Here is a 19807-nt window from a genome sequence, read left to right as displayed (position 1 = left end):
TGCTCAGTCGTGTCCAACTATTTGCGACGCCACGAATTGCAGCACGCCAGGCCTCTCTGTCCATCAACAACTCCCGGAGTCTACCCAAACCCATGTCCATCAAGTCAGTGATGTCATCCAACCATCTCATCCTCTGTTGTTCCCTTCTCCTCCTGCCCCCAATCCTACCCAGCATTAGGGTCTTCTCCAGTGAGTCAACACTTTGCATGAGGTGGCCAAAGTATTGGAGTTTCAGCTTCAACATCAGTCCTTCCAGTGAGCACCCAGGATTGATCTCCTTTAGGATGGACTGGTTGGATCTCCTTGCAGTCCAAAGGACTCTCAAGAGTCTTCTCCAACACCACAGTTCAAAAGCATCAATTCTTCAGTGCTCAGCTTTCTTCACCGTCCAACTCTCACATCCATACATGACCACTGGAAAAACCATAGCCTTGAATAGATGGACCTTTGTTGGCAAAGTAATGTCTCTGCTTTTAAATATGCTATCTAGGTTGGCCATAACCTTCCTTCCAAGGAGTAAGCGTCTTTTAATTTCATGGCTGCAATCACCATCAGCGGTGATTTTGGAGCCCAGAAAAATAAAGTCAGCCACTGTTTCCACTGTTTCCCCATCTATTTCCCATGAAGTGATGGGACCAGATGCCATGATCTTAGTTTTCTGAACGTTGAGCTTTAAGCCAACTTTTTCACTCTCCTCTTTCACTTTCATCAAGAGGCTCTTTAGTTCTTCTTCACTTTCTGCCATAAGTGTGGTGTCATCTGCATATCTGAGGTTATTGATATTTCTCCCGGCAATCTTGATTCCAGCTTGTGTTTCTTCCAGCCCAGTGTTTCTCATGATGTACTCTGCATATAAGTTAAATAAACAGGGTGACAATACACAGCCTTGACGTACTCCTTTTCCTATTTGGAACCAGTCTGTTGTTCCATGTCCGGTTCTAACTGTTGCTTCCTGACCTGCATACAGGTTTCCCAAGAGACAGGTCAGATGGTCTGGTATTCCCATCTCTTTCAGAATTTTCCACAGTTTATTGTGATCCACACAGTCAAAGGCTTTGGCATAGTCAATAAAGCAGAAATAGATGTTTTTCTGGAACTCTCTTGCTTTTTCGATGATCCAGAGGATGTTGGCAATTTGATCTCTGGTTCCTCTGCCTTTCTAAAACCAGCTTGAACATCTGAAAGTTCACAGTTCGCGTATTGCTGAAGCCTGGCTTGGAGAATTTTGAGCATTACTTTACTAGCGTGTGAGATGAGTGCAATTGTGTGGTAGTTTGAGCATTCTTTGGCGTTGCCTTTCTTTGGGATTGAAACGAAAACTGACCTTTTCCAGTCCTGTGGCCACTGCTGAGTTTTCCAAATTTGCTGGCATATTGAGTGCAGCCCTTTCACAGCATCATCTTTCAGGATTTGAAACAGCTCAACTGGAATTACATCACCTCCAATAGCTTTGTTCATAGTGGTGCTTTCTAAGGCCCACTTGACTTCACATTCCAGGATGTCTGGCTCTAGGTGAGTGATCACACCATCGTGATTATCTGGGTCGTGAAGATCTTTTTTGTATAGTTCTTCTGTGTATTCTTGCCACCTCTTCTTAATATCTTCTGCTTCTGTTACGTCCATACCATTTCTGTCCTTTATCGAGCCTATCTTTGCATGAAATGTTCCTTTGGTATCTCTAATTTTCTTGAAGAGATCTCTAGTCTTTCCCAATCTGACCAAAGTTCCTTTCAAATTACCGCCTCTGCTGTACATCTCAGATCATGTGAATTTGTGCATACCCTTTAAGAGTGGAGTCTTGATTTCTCACAACCCTCTCTCTCTCTTGAATGTAAGTCCTGCTGGCCTTCAAAGTTCTAGGGCCTTGTCTTCATTGTGCAGAACCCCAGGCTAGGGAGATTGATATGGGGCTCTGACCTCTTTCTCCTTGGGGAGAACCCCTGAAATTGTAATTATCCTCCAATTTGTGAGTTGTATACCTGGGGGTATGAATTTGATAGTACTGTACCTCCACTCCTCCCATTCATCTCGCTTTTGTTCCTTCTTTATATGTTTAATTGTAGAAGACTTTTTCTGATAGTCTTCCAGTTTTTATGAGTCATAGTTGCTCTGGAAATAGATGTAATTTTGGTGTGCTGTGCGAGGACCTGAGATCAGGGTCCTGCTGATCAGAGATCAGGACTCTGCCATCTTAGCTACTCTCTCCCCTCTAGGATTATTATTAACTACCCTTTTCATTATTAAATATGTGGTTTTTTCTTTAAAAATTGTCTTTCAGTTTTATACAACAAAATTCACTCTATTTTGAGGTGCTTTTTTTTTAACAATTTTTTAAACATTTATTCTCTTTACTATAAATTTACTGTAACAGAGGCAAATAAAAACTGGAGTTACAGATGCAAAGAGGAGAAAGTGCCAAATTCTGATCATGGAAACTGGAAAAGGTTTCCCGTTTCAACCAGTTGTTTGCCAGCATCCTTAAATGGTCTACTAGAACCAGAAGGGAAGAAGTGAAACAAATACTTAGGCACATCTAAAGAACTTGTGAGAAAAGATGAGTGATCCAATCATTGGTATAAATGTCTCATCAGAAATGAAATGGAAGCTGTCTGCCTGCACCAAGCAGCGGAGGCAGTCCTATGTGGGGCAGTGGGTGCACAAATATCAGTTTAGTTTGCTTCATCTGTGTGTCTCTGGTCTGCTCTGTCCTTTGATATACATGGACACTGGGGCAGTTTAGCCGCTCATTAAGAATCACGTGAAAGGCCGGCAGCAGACGAGGAAGCATCGTGGGCAGCAGGCTCATGCGGTCATGAGAGCAAAGCAGTCCTCAGTGAGCTCGATGTCAGGTAGGCCAAGAAAGAGGGTCAGTTCTTAAAACTCTCTAGGTTTCATGTTATTCTTATATAAAATGTCCAGTTTGGCTCCTGCATTCAAGGGGGTTGCAGTCCAGTCCACATAGGCAACATTAATGGTTGAGTACTTGGTTTAATGAAAGCATACATGAAGGTCATGAAGGCTCAGGGATTTATAACTCTAAACTAAAATTTGCTAAGTGTAAAGATGAGGGCATGAACAAAGACAAGAGGAAAAGAGTGTTCGGGCAGAGAGGATTTAGAGTTTGAACTGACTACCATAAGAAAAGGGAAACTAGGAAGATTAGCAAGGGTCTGATTATGAAAATAAAACCTGAGTATCAGTCTTGACTTCTATCATTTATGCCATTTTCCATCATTCAGGTTTTATCCTAAGGGAAAAGAGCAGTCGTTAAATGAGAACTGGGAAAAGCAGTTGCTTTTATTGTTCAGTTGCTAAGTTGTGTGTGACTCTTTGCCACCCCATGGCACCCCAGGAGCACGTCAGGCTCCTGTCCTTCACTATCTTTGCTCAAGTAAGTGAGGTGAAGTGAAGTCGCTCAGTCGTGTCCGACCCTTTGCGACCCCATGGACTGTAGCCTACCAGGCTCCTCGGTCCATGGGATTTTCCAGGCAAGAGTACTGGAGTGGGGTGCCATTGCCTTCTCCACTATTTTGAGTTTTGACTAATACATAGAGTCACATAACTCCGCTAGTAGACAAGATGTAAAACAGTTTCATGGCTGAAAACTTTCCTTCATTCAGTCCCTATATAGTCAAACTTATCCTCATCCTTGTCTCCTGGCAATTACTGATCTGTTCTCCAAATTTTCTAGCCTTTGCTAGCACACCTTTTCTAGCATGTTGTAGAGATGGAATCATACAGACAGGTGTATGTAGCTTTTTCAGTCTAGCTTCTTTCACTTAGAATAATGAGTTTGAGATTCATCAGCGCTGTTCCTTGTGTAAATAGTTTTTGTTCCTTGTTTTTGCTGAGTAGAATTCCTGGGTTTTTTATCCATTCTCCAGTATAAGGACATTGAGTTATTTCCAAGTCTGGTGATTATGAATAATCCTGCTATAAACATTTGCATACAAGGTTTTATGTGAGTATAAATTTTTATTTCTCTTGGGTAAATACTTAAGACTGGGGTTGCTGGGTCACATGGCATTTTATGTTCAAATTTATAAGAAACTGCCAAACATCTTCTCAAAGTTCTGTACCATTTTACATTCTTACCAGCTGTGTATGAGAGTTCTAGGTGCTCCAAATATACATCAGCACTTGGTATTATCAGTCTTTTTTTTTTTTTAACTACAGCCATTCTTTTGAGTATACAGCAGCATCTCATTGTTTTCAATTTGTATTTCCTTTATGATAAACAATTTAAGCACTTTTCCCATGGACTTATTAGGCATTTACACTTCTTTGGTGAAGTGTCTGTTCAAAACTTTTGCTCATTTTTTTAATGCAGTTGTTTCTTATTATTAAGGTTTTCAAATTTTTTGTTAAATATATATGTAATATTTAACTTTTTAAGCCATTCATAATTACATAATTTACTGGTATTAAATGCAATCACAGTGTTGTATAACCCTCACTATTATCTGTATCCAGAAGTTTTTCATTATCCCCGTTAGGTAGGAAGTTAGGCATGAGCAAAGAATTGTGGTCTAGCTGAAAGGGATGCAAGCTGATCTCTAAACCCCAAAACATACCCAGGAGAGCTCACAGATATGCTACAAACTAACCAGAGAGTCTTCTCTAACTCTAGCACATACATTCTAAGCACGCAGTGGATAGAAACTAACCACAGGGGTTTCATCAAGTATCTTAGGCAGCTAGGAGCCAATTCAGTTCAGACCAGTCCCTCAGTTGTGTCCTGACTCTTTGTGACCTCATGGACTGCAGCACGCCAGGCCTCCCTGTCCATCACCAACTCCCGGAGTTCACCCAAACTTATGTCCACCAAGTCGGTGATGCCGTCCAACCATCTCATCCTCTGTTGTCCCCTTCTCCTTTTGCCCTCAGTCTTTCCCAGCATCAGGGTCTTTTCAAATGAGTCAACTCTTCGCATCAGGTGGCCAAAGTTTTGGAGTCTCAGCTTCAACATCAGTCCTTCCAATGAACACCCAGGACTGATCTCCTTTAGGATGGACTGGTTGGATCTCCTTGCAGTCCAAGGGACTCTCAAGAGTCTTCTCCAGCACCACAGTTCAAAAGCATCAATTCTTTGATGTTCAGCTTTCTTTACACTCCAACTCTCACATCCATACATGACCACTGGAAAAACCATAGCCTTGACTAGATGGACCTTTGTTGGCAAAGTAATGTCTCTGCTTTTTAATATACTTTCTATGTTGGTCATAAGTTTCCTTCCAAGGAGTAAGCGTCTTTTAATGTCATGCCTGCAGTCACCATCTGCAGTGATTTTGGAGCCCCCCAAAATAAAGTCAGCCACTGTTTCCACTGTTTCCCCATCTATTTGCCATGAAGTGATGGGACCAGATGCCATGATCTTAGTTTTCTAAATGTTGAGCTTTAAGCCAACTTTTTCACTCTCCTCTTTCACTTTCATCAAAAGGCTCTTTAGTTCTTCTTCACTTTCTGCCATAAGGGTGGTGTCATCTGCATATCTGAGGTTATTGATACTTCTCCCAGCAATCTTGATTCCAGCTTGTGCTTCTTCCAGCCCAGCGTTTCTCATGATGTACTCTGCATATAAGTTAAATAAGCAGGGTGACAATATATAGCTTTGACGCACTCCTTTCCAAATTTGGAACCCATCTGTTGTTCCGTGTCCGGGTCTAACTGTTGCTTCCTGACCTGCATACATTAAACGTTCATAAATATTCTACACATATAGATCTGATTATAACAGACTGAATCACGGGAAGACAAATGCACAGAGCCTGTCATATAACCTGCAGTTGTCAGTTGGCCCATTCGCATCCCCTTTCTTGACGGTGCTGGGCACAAGCCCTGTTGTGCATGCTGCTACTGCTGCTGCTAAGTCACTTCAGGCGTGTCCGACTCTGTGCGACCCCATAGACGGCAGCCCACCAGGCTCCGCCGTCCCTGGGATTCTCCAGGCAAGAACACTGGAGTGGGTTGCCATTTCCTGCTCCAATGCATGAAAGTGAAAAGTGAAAGTGAAGCCACTCAGTTGTGTCCAACTCCTAGCGACCCCATGGACTGCAGCCTACCAGGCTCCTCCGTCCACGGGATTTTCCAGGCAAGAGTACTGGAGTGGGTTGCCATTGCCTTCTCCATATTGTTCATGGGGCACAACCAAAAAAAGGAGATGGAAAGTATAAAAAGGTGAAAGCCAAGAGGGATTGGGAGGAGAACAACTTCTTTGTGGTCAGCCTGCTCCCATGTCTTGGGAATGTCTGTCTAAGAAAAGATCTGTCTGCTTGAAGTGAACTGAACTGAGCTGTAACTTGTTTGTTGTTTTAAACCTTGTAGTCTATCATTCCAAATTTTTGTAGTGTTGAGACAAGAACCAAGGAAGAGAAACAAACCCAACTGACATCCCCAACAAAAGCTGTGTATCCATTAAACATTAACACTCCTGTTCTCCTTCCTCTCCCTAATCCCTAGTAACCTTTATTCTTCTTTTTGTCTCTGTTAATTTTCTTATCCTAAGGGCTTCATATAAATGAATGTTTGTCCCTCTGTGTCTGGCTTATTTCTCTAAGTATAATGTTTTTCTTTTTTTCTTTTTAATTAGTTTATTTTCTATTTTTTAACTTTACAATATTTTAGTTGTTTTGCCATACATTGACATGAATCCACCATGGGTGTACATAGTGTTTTAAAGTCCATCCATGTTGTACCATATATCAAAATTTCATTCCTTTTTATGACTGAATAATATTCTGTTGTACCTAATTATTGTCTTTAAGTGGAAGCTAATCTAAACTTAATGTATGACAACTTGCAATGGGATATAAAAGGTGCTTACCCAGTGTTGTAAGTTACTTGACAAAAAGGCAAGTACAGAAGACTCTTGAGAGTACCTTGGACTGCAAGGAGATCCAATCAATCCATCCTAAAGGAGATCAATCCTGGGTGTTCATTGGAAGGACTGATGTTGAAGCTGAAACTCCAATACTTTGGCCACCTCATGCGAAGAGTTAACTCATTGGAAAAGACCCTAATGCTGGGTAGGATTGGGGGCAGGAGGAGAAGGGGATGACAGAGGATGAGATGGTTGGATGGCATCACTGACTCGATGGACATGGGTTTGGGTAAACTCCGGGAGTTGGTGATGGACAGAGAGGCCTGGTGTGCTGCAATTCATGGGGTCGCAAAGAGTCGGACACGACTGAGAGACTGAACTGAACTGATTACTCTTGATTAGTTTTTTACAATGAAATAACACTTTAACTTTCAGTGTCTGTAATGTTTTAAACTACAGTGTGCTAAGGTACAATTTTTTTCATCTCCTTTAACATTTATAACTGACACGTTTTAATATTTTGACAAATTTTTTCCAGGGTCACAGAACAATAATAATTTTCTCCATTAATTATTAAGGTTATTTTATTGACACTACCACCCATGCAAGGCAAGGACTGCCTGTAAGTGAGAATAGTACCTACTTCAGGAAAAATTAATTTTGATACAACTGAGTAGTTGAGCTATTTTGGAAATAATCTCCATAAAGAAGTGCTAAGTATGTTATTTCTTCTCCCCACTTATTCTTTTTTTTTTTTTTAAGTTTTAATACTGTAAACCTTTCATTGCGTAGACATTTTTTTTTTTGGTGAAAATTTGTTCTTGGTGGCAAAAATCTTATTCTATGTGTAGAGCATGGGTATACATACAATATATAAAAAGATATATATTTTTTAGATTTCCCAAGTGGCACAGTGGCAAAGAATCCACCTGACAATACAGGAGACACAAAAGTGCAGGTTTGATCCCTGGGTCGGGAAGATCCCCTGGAAGAGGACATGGCAACCCACTCCAGTATTCTTGCCTAAAATATTCTATGGACAAAGGAGCCTGACAGACTATAGTCCATGAGGTCACAGAGTCAGACACAACTCAGCATACATGTACATTGCGTTTAAAGAGCTCTTTTTATGTTCTGTTTACAAGTTCTTTGTCAAATATGTAAATTGCAAATATTTTCTTCCAGTCTGTTGCTTATTTTTCATTTTCTTTGAGGTTTTTCAGAGGAAAAGAATTTTTAGTTTTGTTGAAATCCAATATATAAATTTTTTAAGGACTATGATTTGAATGTTATGCCTAAGAACTGTTTGTCTAACCCAATGTCAGAAAGATTTCCTCCTATGCATTCCTCTAATGGTTTAAATTTTTACTTTTGGACTATGATCCATTTTAAGCAAAACTTTATATAAAGTGTGAGGTATGAATCAAATTTATATTTTACATGTGGATTCAACTCTTCTAGCACGATTTGTTGAAAAAACTAACCTTTCTCCATTGAATTGCCTTTGTACCACTCTCAAAAATTAATTGACCATATTTTTGAGGATTTAATTCTGTACTCTTTATATTCCATTGATCTATATGTCTATCATTTAGCCAAAACCATGCTATCTTGATTACTATAGATTTATAGTAAATCTTGAAATCAGGTAGTGTGACTCCTCCAGCTCCTTTTTCAAAATTGTTTTGGCTACCCTAGCTCCTTTGCCTTTGTATAAAAATTCTGAAATCAACTTGCTCATATCTACAAGAAATCCTGCTGAGATTTTTATTGGGATGAGGGTGAATCTACAGATTAATTGGCAAGCCCTGACATCTTAACATGTGTGGTTACTTTGGGATGCAACTATCTGATTCTAAATTTCTGCAACAAATCTTTCATGTCTTTTAAATAAAATCTGACTTTGTCTTATCTTAGATAACCTAATACAGATATTTAAAATGAAGCTTTTTCTGTAGCAATTATTTCCAGGTGATTTTATGTTGTAATAGATTACTCTCAGCTATTAAGCTTTAGTGACACAAAGCTATGGTCACTTTTTATTTATTGCTTTTGTTATCCTATTATTATTAAAATGATGATTTTTTTCTTTGATTTTTGTAGCCATTTAAATTTTATATCAGGTAAAGTCTTATTGATTTATTGTGGTAAAATATACATAACATAAAATTTACCATTTTAATCATTTTTAAGTTCAGTAACATTGGATACATTCACAGTCTTGTGCAACTGTCACTACCATCCACCTCCAGAACTCTATCATTTTCCTAGACTGAAACTCTGTACCATTAAATAATAACTCCTCATTCCCCTCTGCCTCCCACCCAGCCTCTGGCAACCACCGTTCCACTTTCTGTCTCTGCATTTGACTACTCTAGGTACCTCATATAAGTGGAATCACACTCTCTAACTGCCCTTTTGTGACTGGCTTATTTTACTTAGCATAATGTTTTCAAGGCTCGTCCATCTTGTAGCATATGTCAGAATTTCCTTCCTTTTTTCCCCCCTTTAAATTAATCAATTTGTTTGTTTTTGGCTGTGCTGGGGCTTTGTTTCTTCTCAGCGGCTTTTCTCTACTTGGGCCTAGCAGAAGCTGCTCTTGGTTGTGGTGCACAGGCTTCTCATTGTGCTGGCTTCTCTTGTTGCAGAGCATGGGCTCTAGAGCTGGGCTTCAGTAGTTGTGGCCCATGGGCTTAATTGCCCCATGGAATCTTCCTGGACCAGGGACTGAATCCATGACCTCTTCATTGGCAGGCTGATTCTTAATCACTGGACTTAATCACAGGGAAGTCCTTTTTAAGACTGAAATACTCGGAGAAGGTAACGGCAACCCACTCCAGTACTCTTGCCTGGAAAATCCCATGGATGGAGGAGCCTGGTAGGCTGAAGTCCATGGGGTTGCTAAGAGTCGGATGTGACTGAGCAACTTCACTTTCACTTTTCACTTTCAAGCATTGGAGAAGGAAACAGCAACCCACTCCAGTGTTCTTGCCTGGAGAATCCCAGGGATGGCGGAGCCTGGTGGGCTGCTGTCTATGGGGTCGCACAGAGTCAGACACGACTGAAGCGACTGAGCAGCAGCAGCATATATATTACTGGCTTCCCAGGTGGCTCAGTGGTAAAGAATCTGCTTGCCAATGCAGGAGACATGGGTTTGATCCCTGGGTTGGGAAGAACCCCTGGAGGAGAGAATGTCAACCCACTCCAGCATTCTTGCCTGGAAAATTCCAAGGATAGAGGAACACGGTGGACTACAGTCCATGGGGTCACAGAGTCAGACAACTGAGTACACACGCACGCACACATATATATTACATTTTAAAATTCTGTTTGTCTGTTGACAGACACTCAGATTACTTCCTCCTTCTGGCTGTTGTGGATAATGCTGCTGTGAACCTGAGTGTAGAAATATCTGTTCACATCACTACTTTTAGTTATTTGGGAACACTGCCAGAAGTGAAATTGTTGAATCATGGTAATTCTATATTTAATTTTTTTGAGGAACCCCCACACCATTGAGCTAAAATCTTAAAAGAATGATATACTTAGTTAGAGGAGGGCATGGCAACCCATTCCAGGCAAATGTTCTTGCCTGGAGAATCCCCATGGACAGAGGAGCCAGGTGGGCTACAGGCCATGGGGTTGCAAAGAGTCGGACATGACTGATTGACTAAGCACAGCACATAATTAACATTGTTTTTCATATATTATTGCTGAATTTATGGGGAATATTTAGAAAAGAAAATGGATTTCAGATGCCATGGACAATAGCATGGCTAGTATGGAGAGTCAGAAAAGACCTTCTGAAAAGAAAGACACTTCAACAAAGAATTTCTAATGTCTCCCTGTACTTACATAACAACTAGATCAGCAGTACGTTCACAGAATTATTTGTTTTCTAAAATTCTAATATCAGAGGTATATACAAAATACAGATTTTTAAATTTTATTTGTTTGCAAAAAGAAAATCTGACATTACAAATTGCTTAGCTATGGAAACAGCCTTTGCACCAGGTGTTTTGAAAATTAATTTCTATAATAAGCTATTTTATGGCTTTGTCCAGAATTTCCCACAATGATGTTTTTAAAATACTATGAGAAGCAAATAAAAGATGCAAAAGTTACAAAGAACTAAATGTTTTATTTATCAGGTTGTGTTTATTATTATTTTTAACTAGGTATTGTCCTAGATGCTAGGAATTTAAAAAACAAGATCCTTATTCATTTAGAATATGCAGATGTTGAAAAAATACACACACATAAATGAACTAACCATAATCATGTCTTAGCATCAATCATTCCTCTGTTATTACCACATATGGAAGTGATGCTGAGGACTCACTTTGTGGAGAAGCAGCTGCAGGGATGTGCATACTACTTGCACATTGAAGAGAGTTTCTCATTTCCTTAAATGCAAACAATAGCTTTCAAGTCACACTGGGCCCAAACTATATGGTGAGATCCTTGGCAGTGACACAGATTTCCACCTCCATCTCACTTACCAAGAGAACACTTTAGAAACCCTGTCACTCTCATCCAGCCAAATCTTCCCTGAGGAGCTCACAACACAGACCATGCACTGTTGTAGTGAGAACATGAGCAAAGACCGCCAACTTAAAAGAGTATAGACTTAAGCTTCATCAAGTCTGACACCATGAGAGGACTTAGCCTGGGGCAGTTCTGAACCTCAAAGCTGATTAATCCTAGAATGTTTCTTATCTTGTCGTTTTTTATCAGTCTCACAGTTGCAGCCTCCCTCCTTCACCAATATTTACACTCTGTCTTTTAAAGTATTGCTGTCCTGCTACTGCTTAGTACTTTCTCCGCAAATAAATCGCTCTCCCTCTGGTGGTTGCCCACTCACCCAAGCCCTTTTACCATACCTTTTGAAGTGCTCCCCCCACCAACCAACCAAACAAATCCTTTTCTAAAGATTTTTCTTTTTAAAGTGCTTTCCTTTTTGAATTGGCTGCTAGAACGCTTGAAGTCAATTTTATGAATGGACCCCACTTACATCTCCACCATATGATCTTATTTTTTTATTTCTCCTTTGCTTTATCTCTAAGATGTTTTAAAAACTTTGCTAAGGTTTTAACATCTTTGTAAAACCTCCTTTAGTACCTTTTAGAACATGAGACAGTAATACATGAATACTCTGGCATTCACTTATTACATATTCAAAATTCTGTTACCCCTCATTCCTTATTAACAGAAAACCAATTTTACTTGGAATATCAATGTGCCTCCAGATCAAACAATTTTGATTTTTTCAGTCTTCTTTTAAAGCTAGGAGTAGTCATTTGACATAATTTTAGCTAATAAGATGTTTATTTCAAGTAACAATTTTACTTCAGAATTTCCAGAAAAACTATTGTTTTGCTATTAAAAGAGAGTGACTCCAGCTGGCACAACTTTTGCCTTTCTTCTTTTCTTCCTTCTGTAACTAGAACATGATGTCTGGCATTACAGAAGACATCTTAGTACCATAAGTTCAAAAGCCACATGCTAAGAACAATGTCTCAAGAAAGAAATATGATTCTTTCCTGATGATCTCATAAAACCACCTTACCAACCCTGGAATGCTTTTTCTTAGACTTTTTATTTCATAATATCAAGAATTCCTTATTTGACTAAAGTAGCTCAAGATTCTATTACATACTACCAAATCCAAACCTAGCTCTACTTACCCTCTCTATTTCTGTTTCCTCCAGTGGATGTGCTTCTCCCAACACCTACCTTCACTTTTGTTGTTGTTGTTCAGTTGCTAAGTCATGTCTGACTCTTTGTGATCCCGTGGGCTGTAGCCTGCCAGGCTCCTCAGTCCTTCACTATCTCCCGGGAGTTTGTTCCAACTCACGTCCATTGAGTCGGTGATGCTATCTAACCATCTCATCCTCTGCTGCCCTTTTGCTTTCAGTCTTTCCCAGCATCAGGATCTTTTCCAATGAGTCAGCTCTTCACATCAGGTGGCCAAAGTTTGGAGCTTCAGCATCAGTCCTTCCAATGAATATTCAGGGTTGATTTCCTTTAGGATTGACTAGTTTGACCTCCCTGTAGTCCAAGGGACTCTCAAGAGTTTTTCCAGCACCACAGTTCAAATGCATCAATTCTTCTGCGCTCAGCCTTATTTATGGTCTAGCCAGAGCTAGACATCCATACGTGACTACTGGGAAAATCATGGCTTTGACTGTATGGACCTTTGTCAGCAAAGTAATATCTCTGCTTTTTAATATGCTATCTAGTTTTGTCATAGCTTTCCTTCCAAGGAGCAGATGCCTTTTAATTTCATGGCTGCAGTCACCATCCACAATAATCTTGGAGTCCAAGAAAATAAAGTCTGTCACTGCTTCCACTTTTCTCCCCTCTATTTGCCATGAAGTGATAACACCAGATGCCATGATCTTAATTTTTTGACTGTTGAGTTTTAAGCCAGCTTTTTCACTCTCTTTCGTCTTCATCAAGAGGCTCTTTAGTTCTTCTTCACTTTCTGCCATTAGAATGGTACCATCTACTTTCATGAGTTGCCTTTTTATCATACCATTTTCACTAGAACTCCATTGAGAATAGGCTATCCATCCTTTCATACCCCACAAAGCAAAGGCCTAAGAGGAGAAGTCATCTTTTTCTGCCTCTCTCTTTCCCAATTTTAACCATTATTTTTCCACTCTAATGTAAAAACACTTCCTTCCTCCAGGGACACACCACTGATTTCACCCTTTAACACTCCACATTGCTATCATTATCCTACCTCCCAGAGAATCTCCCTTAATCTCACTCTCCAACCAGAATTCCATAACCATTGTAGACAGTTTCAGTGCAAACATACCTCATTTTGTTGCACTTTGCTTTGTTTGCACTTTGCAGATACTGTCACAACTTGAAAGTTTGTGGCAACCCAAGTCTATCAGCCCCATTTTTCCAATAGCATTTCCTTACTTTGTGTCTCTGTAACACATTTTGGTAATTGTCACAATATTTCTAACTTTGTCATTATTATTATATTTGCTATGGTGATTTGTGATCAGTGAGCTTTCATTTTACTATTATAATTGTTTTGAAGTACCACAAACCACACCCACATAAATACAGTAAACATAATTGGTAAATGTACTGATTAGCCATTCCCTTATTTCTCACCCTTTCCTTGGGTTTCCCTATTCCCTTAGAAACAGTAATATTTAAATTAGACCAATTAATAACCCTACAATGGCCTCTAAGTGTTTGAGTGAAAGGAAGTTTTTATTTCTCACTTTAAATCAAAAAGTAGAAATAATTAAGCTTAGTGAAGTAGGTATGTGGGTAGCCAAGATAGACTGAAGCCTAGGCTTCTTGCACAAAATATACACATTAGTACTACTTCAGTGAATACAGGAATGATTCAAAAAAAAAAAAAAAAAGCAATACAGCCTTATTACTGACATGGAGACAGTTTTGGTGGTCTTGGTAGAGGGTCAAACCAAATGACATTCCCGTAAGCCAAAGTCTAATCCAGATGAGGGCCCTGATTCTCTTCAATTCTTTGAAGGCTGAGACAGGTGAGGAAGCTGTGGAAGAAAAATCTTAAGCTAAAAGAGGTTGATTCATGAAGTTTAAGTAAAGGAATTGTCTATAACATAAAAGTACAGATGAAGAGCAAGTGCTGATATAGAAACTATTGCTTCTGCAGTTGCCAAGATCTAGCTAAGATAATTAATGAAGGTGGCTACATGACACAACAGATTTTTCAATATAAATGAAACAATTTTTTTATTGGAAGAAGATGCCAGCTAGGACTTTCATGACTATAGAGAGAAGAAGTCAACACCTGGCTTCATAGATTCAAAGGACAGGCTGACTCTCTCATTAGGGGCTAATGCAGCTGGTGACTTCAAGTGGAAACCAGTGCTCATTTACCATTCTGAAAATCCTAGGCTCTTAAGCATTCTAAATCTACTCTGCCTATGCTATATAAATAGAACAATAAAGGTTGGATGACTGCACTTCTGCTTAAAACATGTTTACTGAATATTTTAAAGCCATTGTTGAGACCTACTGCTCAGGAAAAAAGGTTCCTTTCAAAACAGTACTGTTTGTTTTTGTTTTTTTTTTTAATTTATTTTTTAATTAATTAATTAATTTTATTTGTTTTGCCAAACATTGACATGAATCTACCATGGGTGTACATGTGTTCCCCTTCCAGAACCCCCCTTCCACCTCCCTCCCCATCCCATTCCTCCGGGTCATCCTGGTGCACCAGCCCCGAGCACCCTGCATCATGCATTGAACCTGGACTGGTGATTAGTTTCATATATGATAATTTACATGCTTCCATGCCATTCTCCCATATCCTGCCCTCGCCTCTCCCATAGAGTCCATAATACTGTTCTATTTATCTGTGTTTCTTTTGATGTCTCGCATACAGAGTTATCTTTACTGATTGACTAAATACCATATATATGTGTTAGTATACTGTATTGGTGTTTTTCTTTCTGGCTTACTTCACTCTGTATAATAGGCTCCAGTTTCATCCACCTCATTAGAACTGATTCAAATGTATTCTTTTTAATGGCTGAGTAATATTCCATTGTGTATATGTACCACAGCTTCCTTATCTATTCATCTGCTGATGGGCATCTGGGCTGCTTCCATGTCCTGGCTATTATAAACAGTGCTGTGATGAACATTGGGGTACATGTGTCTCTTTCAATTCTGGTTTCCTCGGTGTGTATGTCCAGCAGTGGGATTGCTGGGTCATATGGCTGTTCTATTTCCATCAAAACAGTACTGTTTGTTAACAATACAGCTGTCACCCAAGAGCTCTGATGGAAATATGCAATAAGGTTAACGTTGTTTTCATGCCTGTTAACACAAAATCCATTCTGCAACCCACAGATCAAGGAGTAATTTAGACTTTCAAGAAATATACTTCATAAGACTATAGCTGCCATGGATAGTGATTTATCTGTTGAATCTAGACAAAGTTAATTGAAAACTTCTGGAAAGAATTCACCATTCTAGATGCCATTCAGAACATTCATGACTCATGGGAAGAGGTCCAAATATGAACATTAACAGGAATTTGGAAGAAGTTGCTTCCAACCCTAATGGATGGCTTGGAGGGGTTCAAGACTTCAGTGGAAGAAGTAACTGCAGCTGTATGAAAATAACAAGAGAAGAGGAGTTAGAAGTGAGACCTAAAGATATGACTGAATTGCAGCAATCTTATGGTAAAAGTTTAGTGGATGAGGAGTTGCTTCTTATGGATAAGCAAAGAAAGTGGTTTTTTGAGATGAAATCTACTCCTGGTGAAGATGCTGTGAAAACTGTTGTCATGAAAACAAAATACTTAGACGATTACATAAACTTGGTTGATAAAGCAGCAGCTGAGCTTGAGAGGATTGACTCTAATTTTCAAAGAAGTGGAGAAGGAAATGGCCACCCACTCCAGTATTCTTCCCTGGAAAACCCCGTGGACAAAGGAACCATGGGGTCGCAAAGAGTTGGACACGACTGAGCAACTTCACTTTCTTTCTATCTTTCTTTCTTTCTATTGTAGGTAAAATGCTATCAAACAGTGTTACATATACAGAGGAATTGTTCATAAAAGGAAGAGTCAATTGATGCAGCAAACTTCATTGTTGTTTTAAGAAATTTCAGTCACTCCAACCTTGAACAACAACCACCATCCTGATCAGTCAGCAACCATCAAAATTAAGGTAAGATCCTTCACTAGCAAAAAGATTAGGACTCACTGAAGGCTCAGATGATGGTTAGCATTTTTCAGTTATGAAGTATTAATAGACTACATTATAGGGTAAGCATGACTTTTATATGCATTGGAAAAGAAAACGATTTGTGGGACTGACTTTATTGTGATATTTACTTTATTACGGTGATTGGGAACTAAACCTGTATTATCTCTGAAGTATGCCTGTATCACTACTCAACATCCTGATCTTGAAGTTTCTTAACTTCTTTCAACCATTCCAACAGCCCATTCCCAAGGCCACAGTCAGACTATGTTATCTCCTTGAACTCCTCTATATGTTGTTTTGTATAGAGTTATCTCTTAGAATTTTAATATATACTTAATTTTTTAAAGGATAATCTGTTTTTCAATTAGCAAATTAATCCATTTTCCATGTTCACAGTTATTATAAGTTTGGACAAATTTTACCATCTTATATTTATCATGTACATGTTCTCCTGTTTCATTTTATCCTTATTTTGCTTTTTTTTGAGAAAGATCTTTATTTGCTTTACACAGAAGTAAAAATTATATATTATACATTGGGTATGTGTGGCAGCTATGTGGCACCAGAGTGGCGATGAGGAGATTCCCCATGTCCAAGGTCAGAGAAGCCCCAGCAAGATGGTAGGTGCTGGAGCAGTGGCAGTGCGGTGCTGGAGCGACTGTGAGGAGATGCCCCACATCCAAGGGCAAAGGAGAAGTCCCAGCAAGATGGGAGGAGGGGCAAATTTGCCTTTAGAATCAAACCCCATTCCCACCAGAGACACTCAGAGGGCTCAAACAAACCTTGTGCACACCAGGACCCAGAGACCTCACAGAGACTTAGACAAAACTGTGTTTGAGTGTCTCCTGTGGAGGTACGGGTCAGCAGTGGACTGCCACAGGGGCAGGGGCTCTGGCTACAGCAGACCTGGGTATGGCATAAGCTCTGTTGGAGGAGGTTGCCATTAACCCCACCATAGAGCTGCTAGAACGTACACAGGACTAGGAAATAGAATCTTGAAGGGCATAAAAGAATCTTGTGTGCACCAGGACCCAGGAGAAAGGAGCAGTGACCCCACAGAGACTGACCCAGACTTGCCCGTGAGTGTACAGGAGTCTCCGGTGGAGATGTGGGTTGGTGGTGGCCTGCTGCAGGGTTGGGGGCACTGAGTGTAGCAGTGCATGCATGGGACCTTTTGAAGAAGGTCGCCATTATCTTCATTACCTCCACCATAGTGTGGCCCCAGATAAATAACCAGGAGGGAACACAGCTCCACCCATCAACAAAAAACTGGATTAAAGATTTACTGAGCATGGCCCTGCCCATCAGAACAAGACCCAGTTTCCCCCTTAGTCAGTCTCTCCCATCAGGAAGGTTCCATAAGCCTCTTATCCTTCTCCATCAGAGGGCAGACAGACTGAAAACCACAATCACAGAAAACCAACCAATCTGCTCACATGAACCACAGCCTTGCCTAAATCAATGAAACTATCAGCCATGCTGTGTAGGGCCACCCAAGACAGATGGATCATGGTGGAAAGTTCTGACAAAATGTGGTCCACTGGAGAAGGGAATTGCAAAAAACTTCAGTATTCTTGCCTTGAGAACCCCATGAACAGTATGAAAAGGCAAAAAGATATGACACTGAAAGATGAACTCCCCAGGTCGGTGGGTGCCCCATATGCTACTGGAGATCAGTGGAGAAATAACTACAGAAAGAATGAAGAAATGGAGCAAAAGCAAAAACAATACCTGTTTGTGGATGTGATAGAAGTAAAGTCTGATGCTGTAAAGAACAATATTGCATAGGAACCTGGAATGTTAGGTCCACGAATCAAGGCAAATTGGAAGTGGTCAAACAGAAGATCACAAGAGTGAATATTGACATTTTAGGAATCAGTAAACTAAAATGGACTGGAATGGGTGAATTTAACTCAGATAAGCATTATATCTACTACTGTGGGCAAGAATCCCTTAGAAGAAATGAAGTAGCCATCATAGCCAACAACAGAGTCTGAAATGCAGTACTTGGATGCAATCTCAAACACTACAGAATGATCTCTGTTCAATTCCAAGGCAAACCATGCAATATCAAGTAATCCAATCTATGCGCTGACCAGTGATGATGAAGAAGCTGAAGTTGAACATTCTATGAAGGCCTACAAGACCTTCTAGAACTAACACCCCCAAAAGATGTCCTTTTCATTATAGGGGACTGGAATGCAAAAGTAGGAAGTCAAGAAACACCTGGAGTAACAGGCAAATTTGGCCTTGGAGTACAGGATAAAGCAGGGCAAAGGCTAATAGAGTTTTGCCAAGAGAATGCAATGGTCATAGCAAACACCCTCTTCCAACAACAAAAGAGACCACTCTACACAGGGGTATCACCAGATGGTCAACACTGAAATCAGATTGATTATATTCTTTGCAGCCAAAGATGGAGAAGCTCTATACAGTCAGCAAAAACAAGACTGGGAGATGACTGTGGCTCAGATCATGAACTCCTTATTGCCAAATTCAGACTTAAATTGAAGGAAGTAGGGAAAGCCACTAGACCATTCAGGTATGACCTAAATCAAATCCCTTATGATTATACGGTGGAAGTAACAAATAGATTCAAGGGATTAGATCTGACATACAGATTGCCTGAACAACTATGGACGGAGGTTCGTGACATTGTACAGGAGACAGGGATCAAGAACATCCCCAAGAAAAAGAAATGCAAAAAAGCAAAATGGCTGTCTGAGGAGGCCTTACAAATAGCAGTGAAAGGAAGAGAAGTGAAAGGCAAAGTAGAAAAGGAAAGATATATCCATTTGAATGCAGAGTTCCAAAGAATAGCAAGGAGAGATAAGAAAGCCTTCTTCAGTGATCAGTGGAAAGAAATAGAGGAAAACAATAGAATGGGAAAGACTAGAGATCTCTTCAAGAAAACTAGAGATCCCAAGGGAACATTTCATGCAAAGATGGGCTCAGTAAAGGACAGAAATGGTATGGACCTAGCAGAAGCAGAACTCATTAAGAAGAGGTGGCAAGAATACACAGAAGAACTATACAAAAAAGATCTTTGACCCAGATAATCACTATGGTGTGATCACTCACCTAGAGCCAGACATCCTGGAATGTGAAGTCAAGTGGGCCTTAGGAAGCATCACTACAAACATAGCTAGTGGAGGTGATGGAATTCCAGTTGAGCTATTTCAAATCCTAAAAAATGATGCTGTGAAAGTGCTGCACTCAGTATGCCAGCAAATTTGGAAAAAGCAGTGGCAAC

At 40.0% G+C, this 19807-nt stretch overlaps 1 long non-coding RNA gene across 1 annotated transcript in view; it reads left to right on the top strand.

Annotated features, from left to right (window-relative positions):
• Positions 1-19807, top strand: part of LOC145546573 (uncharacterized) — a 61168-nt gene that overhangs the window by 804 nt on the left and 40557 nt on the right. The window contains exon 2 of the long non-coding RNA XR_014083041.1: positions 16356-16515. This is a non-coding gene — a long non-coding RNA (uncharacterized LOC145546573). The remainder of the gene's footprint in view (positions 1-16355; positions 16516-19807) is intronic.

The sequence above is a fragment of the Giraffa tippelskirchi genome, chromosome 4 (genome assembly GCF_054371585.1).
Source record: "Giraffa tippelskirchi isolate mGirTip1 chromosome 4, T2T-mGirTip1v1.2.pri, whole genome shotgun sequence".
Lineage (NCBI taxonomy): Eukaryota > Metazoa > Chordata > Mammalia > Artiodactyla > Giraffidae > Giraffa > Giraffa tippelskirchi.
The sequence above is the reverse complement of the archived record's forward strand: the minus strand, read 5'-3'. Positions and strand labels throughout refer to the sequence as shown.